Here is a 6,342-nt window from a genome sequence, read left to right as displayed (position 1 = left end):
TCATGTATAATATCTGTAGATAGGAACAGTTGTTCCAAACAGATCTTTTGGCCTGGCCTATGATAATGATATGGGGATATAGATGATTTTCTCAGTTTTTCAGTGGTGATTGCTATGGGGCTGAGGTGGGCATTTGGCTACCCTCTGTGTGAGTTCCACATTATGAAATTCATGCACGATGAAGCAGATCAGAGATAAGCAAACTTCCCTTAGAATATTCTCACATGAGCTTTTCTTGGCTGTAAATTGATTAAATGCATTGACCTACTTAAGGAAAGAATGTGTCACTCAGAAAGGGACCAACTAGTCTATGGAAGCACAGAGAAGAGTCACTTTACAAACCTTAGCAGCATATACTCAAATAGGATCTAAAGGAGAGAGTTTTAGTCTCCTTTACGAGGGTTTCATTTAGGCTTGTTGCAGTCAAAACTCTAACGACTAAAATTAACTCCTCTTGTTTGGAGCCCAGCTGAAAAATTGTGTATTTTGGATACCAACAAAACAAATTGCAAAAAGAAAAAAAAAGTTTTAAGAGAATATGATATTTGATATTTCAATGAAGTTTTAAAAGTATTCATCATAAAAAAATTAAGATTTTGTTGGACTTCTTTCACAACTTTGTAGATTTTATTGTTTATATTTTGAATAACATAAGGGAAGTTGGGAGGCACACTAAAATGCTTGTGGCCTCTAAAAGTCTTCATCTTGCCCTGTTTTGATCACATGCTCACCAAGCAATCTTTGTGTTGTAATTTAGCTTCTCATGTAGGAGTTGTAATATGGTTTCCTGGAATGGAAAGTTGACATTCGTATTCCAGTCTGTGTAACAGCTATTTTTCTCATCATAAATCAATAAATAGGCATTCTGATTTTATGTATTGGTCTGTGAGCTTGTGTAATTTGAGTCAGCCACTGAGGTATGGGATACTCTTAACTGAATGGCAATGTCAGGTATCCAGGTCTGTCCATCTAAAACTAAGAGTCTGGTCAATTAAACAAACAAAGGAAGCCCTTGCAGAAGCGTCATTTACCTCCTCTTGGAGACAACATTTGGCTTAATTTCTATTCATTAACATCCACCTACATTTGAGGATTAATTCTTCAAAATAGAAGCTTTTTCTCAAGAAAGTACTATATGTTCATGTTTGAGAAGATAGAAGAAATATTAGCACCTAGCAAGAAAAAACAATGTGGATGCCAGGTCTTTACCTGCAGGGTTGGAAACCTCTTAACTAACCTCTTAGGAGCAAGCTAAATTAGGAAAGTAAACAAAAACAAACACTGAAGTTGTGGAAGTTAAGGCCCAAAAAGAATAATTCTTCCAATACCACTATGTAGTGTTTTGTTATTGTTGTTGTCGTTAATCTCTCATTTCAAAGAGTTTAATATTAGAGAACAAGGTAGCTACACATGCAAAACTCATATCACAGAGATATTTTCATATCTGTAATGAAATACAGGCTGAGAGGAGCTAGTTTCATGTAAAATAAATCCCTTGAGAAGAGCATAGACATACAGTAGAGTCAAGGTTTTTGAAGAAGGAGAGTTCAGTTAGGAAAAACGACATGACAGATTCAGAAATACTCCTCAACAGTTTGGAAACAGGGTTGAGATGTAGAAATGATCAAATGAAATTCAATACGTGTGAAAGCAAGAGATTGCAAACCTGACAGCAATCTACAGGTGGATAATGGATGGTCTTGAAGTCATGTTTGTGATCTTGGCATTTCACAGCAGAGGCGAATGGGAGCCCTATAATTTTCTAGGTAATGAATGCTTGATGTATCATAAATACTCTCTTTTTTTCCCACAAAAGACAATAGTTTCTGTTAAGTGTCAAAACAGAGAGAAGGAGGTTCTGAAGGCAGAAAGGCAGACTAAAGTGTGGTGGTTTTTTTTTAAAAAAAAATGTACAATAAACATTAGGGTTTGTTTTTTTTTTTCTGAGTGAGTGCCCAAAAGTATTTTTTAAAATTTTTTCTTAAAGGGAAATGTATTCCAGAAAGCAATGCTAACCAATCTGCAAACTTATATTGAGAACCTATTATCTGGGCAATTAGTCAAGATCTAGAGGGGAAAGTAGGAATTGATAAAATGGAAGTCAGCCTTTAATTTGTTTACTATCTAGTTGGGGAGTAAAGATTTATACACATAAAAGGTTAACTAGAAATATAAGGCAGCATGTTAAAAATCCTCAGCAAGTGATTTCATCTCTCTGGGCCTTATTTTCTTGATCTAGAAACATAAAGCCTGTTTAAAAGTTTTAGGATGCTGAAGTGCCAAAGGAAATCCTCACACAATTAGGAGTTCAGAGAAGAGAAGAAAGTGTAAGATGGGATAACCAGGGTACACTTTTGGGGTATGAGTCCTGAAGACTAGGTAGACTGAGTTTGCGCAGAAATCTGAAGGACAGAATAGTGTTTGAGAGGATTCATGAAAATAATCTTTCTCTTTCTAAAATACAAAACATAATAGCTTTTTAACATACTACACCTACCTTGACTGTAGTTGCCTCTTGAACACCCGTTTAAAAATGAACATACGTCCACTATCTATTGTTCAAAACCAGACAGGTCTTTGGAGTCTCCTATGTGATTTCTCTACCCTTCTGCCCACTATTCCCCTTGACTTCCTCTGCTCCTGCCATACCTAACTGCTCATTCTGCCTTAAGCTCCAGATGTTCCTCCTGCCTTAAGCTCTTGCTTTGTGCTTCAAATGTCTTCCCAGGTCACCTTGCTTGCCTGGCAAATGCCTTCCTAATCATCCTTCAGGCAACCAGCAGAAGACACCTCTTTCTTTATGAAGTCTTTTCTACCTTTTTAGTCCCCTCTTGGAGAGTTGATTGCTTCTTCCTTTTGTCATAACTGTTGGTGCACCTACATACCTTTGTTGTAACCTCATCTCATACCTCAACTCAATGGCTTACTTTAGTCTACCTTTATGTGCTCAGAACCTCCTTCTCTCTGCTTCAACACTTAGCAGAAATTACTGCCTTTTAGGGGGAAGAGAAGAGAGTATTTATGGTACATCAAGCATCTATTACCTAAAAAATTACAGGACTCCCACTTGCTTCTGCTATGAGAATAGTTCCCCTATTTTTCTGTGAGTTACCTTATATTAGGAGTTATATGTTTAATTTGTCGTTTTCCTCTCAGTCCGTGGCAGTGTGCCTAGTTTATAATAGACGCTCATTGAGATAAGTACATGTGAATAAGTTAACTAAGTCCTTTGGGTGACTTACTTAACCCTGTCTTTTTTACCTTCAAAATTTAGACCCCTATGAGTCATGTAAAGAATAAATTAGAGATAAGTTGTTGCTATTCTTCTTTGGCCATATTTAAGTGTCTTGATACTAGGAGTATTTGCCTTCAAAACCATGTTTCAACAATAGATTGTTAAGCAGGCATAAATGAAAGTAAAACGAGAGCTCTGCGAAACCATGGCTTTTTTACAAGAAACAAATTTTATGAATCATTGCCATTTTGAATTTTTACCCCAGTATTTTGTCCTAAGGGCTCTTGTTCACCAATGAGTTGGAAAAAAAAAAACTGCAAAGAGAAAGTTATCAGATCTATCAATTATGCTTACCACTAAAGCTATTGTCATTTTTCTCCTCACAAATGTTAAATAAAGGCCAAGTCAAATTATAATTTAGCTAATTTTTTCCTTTCAGGATAAGCAAAATAGATGCCAACTAGAGCAGGAAGTGTTGCTTTTTCCCATTCTTTAATGGTTTGATGACTGCCTGGGAGGGCCTAACTAGCTTTCTGGAATCAGACAACTTTCTCACTGCCCAGGACACGTCAGGCTTGATGCCATCCCTGCCATTTGAGGATAATGAACCATCATCCACTGTCAGAAATAAGAACTTACTTAATGAATAGGAAAGCTGGCAATCATAAACAAGAAAAGTGCTTCAGTAGCATTTCATATCATTAAAACACATCCAACCTGATTCCTTTTTGTCCTTTTGTTACATTCTTGCTATTTCTCTAAAGTTCTTAACAGATGCTTCTTATTTCAGTAAAATTTGTATCTTTTGGCCACCTCTAACATGTTCTCTCTTATTCTGTTTTAATCCTCCAACCATTATAAAGTTTACAACTACATGCCTACCCAGAGTAGAGTGTTATAGATATTGGATCAATGGCCATTTTAATCTTTCCTCTCTGGTTCTTTGAAATAATCTTAAAACTACTTTGTAAACAGTATTTTAAGATTGTTTTACATAGAAATTCTATCATCTCTCAAGAAGCAGTATGGCTCCAATATTCAGATTTCACTGTGAGGCTCTTACCTATCTAATTCATATCTATTTTCAGATTTTGTTAAAAGAAATTTTACAGAGCCTACTCACTCATATTTGGAAGAAAAACATAATCTAAGAAACAAAAGAAATGTGTGTGGAGAGGAGAAATAGGTATATAACAACTTAAAGGGTTTGAATTGCTAATTTTTAGTACTATTTTATGTAATACTTTTTGCAAGATTTAAATAGATGCATTGCAACCATTTATAAACTTCTATATGAGCAGTGTACAAGGACATTCCTAGAATACAGAAAGCACTGAAATCAAATCCCAGTTTCACTTACTTCTAGGAAAACTCCCTAAGGTTTAGTTTATTCATCCAAGATACAGAGCAAAAGCTTTCCAGCCAGACAGCCAAGGATTAACTCCCAGTTCAATGTGGACTAACTCTTTGGGTAATATATTAAGCTTTCTGGGCCTAAGTTTTCTCCTGTAAAATGAAGATTATAGCTGTAACTACATCATAAGGTTGTTGTGAAATGAGATAATACATTTATAGCACTTCTAACAGGACATGGTACGTGTGATGGAAGCTTTTTTGATTATCGCCTGCACAATGAGCATATTAATTCATACCCCATGCAATTTTTATGTGGCATAAATTAAATTACAACTAGGATTTTTGTGGGGAGTTTTAGGTTTCAAATCACTTTTCACATGTACATCAAGAACATATTGAGCATGTTCATATCCCTTATCAATAATATAATACATTAATGTGCAAATTGAAAAACATATGTTTGACTCTTAACAGAATGACCTATAAAAATCTGTGCTATAAAATGCAAATAATATCGTTTAAAATATGCTACAAAAATAATATTTATAATACTTAACATTTATATGTCCATCACTATGATAAGTACTTTATGGGCACCGCCTCATCTAATCATCATATAAGCTTTTGAGGAAGGTATTGTTAGCAGTATAAAAAGCTAAGTAAATGACTCAATGCTATTCAGCTAGTTAATCATGGATAAGGCTTTGAACCCAGGCACTTTGAATCCAGTTCTTATGCGAATAACATACCAACTTACTTTTCAGTGGTCAGGAAGTGCCTCTAAAACAAACCAGATAAACAATTCAAACCATGTGTGAAGAAAAGTTATTTACTCATCTGAGTCAACTCATTGCTACTTCTTGTTTCTATTACCTTTGATATTCTGGCTGCCTTTAAGATTATATTTTTTATCTTTGGTTTTCTGTAGCTGTATATTATGGTATGCCTAGGTATGGATTTCTGTTTACTTATCTTAAGATTCTTGGGTCTCCTTAAAGCCATAAAGTGGTGCCTTTCATTCTTCCAGAAAATTCTCAGCCATTTTCATCTCAAATAATGTCTCTCTCCTATTTTCTTTCCAGGACTCAAATACCTATTAGGCCTTCTCTCTGTGTCCTACATGTATTTGACCCTATCTTCTGTATTTCCTATCATTGTGACCCTTTATGACACCTTTTAGATTAAGGCTTTTTACACTTAAATATGCATATAAATCACCTACAATCTTGTAAAGTGCAAATTCTGACTTAAGCCTGGGGTGAAACCTGAATTTCTACATTTCTAACATGGCCACTAGTTTGTCTGCTGGTCCATGGATTATACTTTGAGTAGAGAGTCTATGTAACTTCTGACCTGTCTTTCTATTTACTAATGCTCTTTTTAGCAGTGTTTAATTTGGTCATCAACCCATCGATTGAGATCTCATTTTTTTCTTATTGCTTTGTTTTTAGTTCTAAAACCTCTGTTTGGTTATTTTTCAAATCTAGTGCCACCCAGGTAATGAGCATAGTACCCAGTAGGTAATTTTTCAACCCTTGCACCCCTCCCTGCCTCCTATTGTATTCTCCAGGGCCTATAGTTCCTATCTTTATGTTCATGCATACCCAATGTTTAGCTCCCGCTTATAAGGAAGAACACACAGTGTTTGGTTTTCTGTTCCTGTGTTAGTTCACTTAGGAGAATGGTCTCCAGCTGCATCCATGTTGCTGCAAAGGACATGATGATTTTGTTATTTTTATGGCTGTGTAGTA

General features: G+C 35.5%; 1 long non-coding RNA gene across 2 annotated transcripts in view; it reads right to left on the bottom strand.

The window, feature by feature from the left end:
- Positions 1 to 599: 599 nt before the first annotated feature.
- The window catches only part of LOC134759647 (uncharacterized), a 218,550-nt gene continuing 212,807 nt past the window's right edge, over positions 600 to 6,342 (bottom strand). The window contains exons 4-6 of one of the 2 annotated variants that reach the window (XR_010136185.1): positions 4,596 to 4,741; positions 1,667 to 1,826; positions 600 to 787 (exon numbers count right to left, since the gene is read on the bottom strand). This is a non-coding gene — a long non-coding RNA (uncharacterized LOC134759647). The remainder of the gene's footprint in view (positions 788 to 1,666; positions 1,827 to 4,595; positions 4,742 to 6,342) is intronic. The other variant, XR_010136184.1, reaches the window with a different exon arrangement.

The sequence above is a fragment of the Pongo abelii genome, chromosome 12, assembly GCF_028885655.2.
Source record: "Pongo abelii isolate AG06213 chromosome 12, NHGRI_mPonAbe1-v2.0_pri, whole genome shotgun sequence".
NCBI classification, from domain to species: domain Eukaryota; kingdom Metazoa; phylum Chordata; class Mammalia; order Primates; family Hominidae; genus Pongo; species Pongo abelii.
The sequence above is the reverse complement of the archived record's forward strand: the minus strand, read 5'-3'. Positions and strand labels throughout refer to the sequence as shown.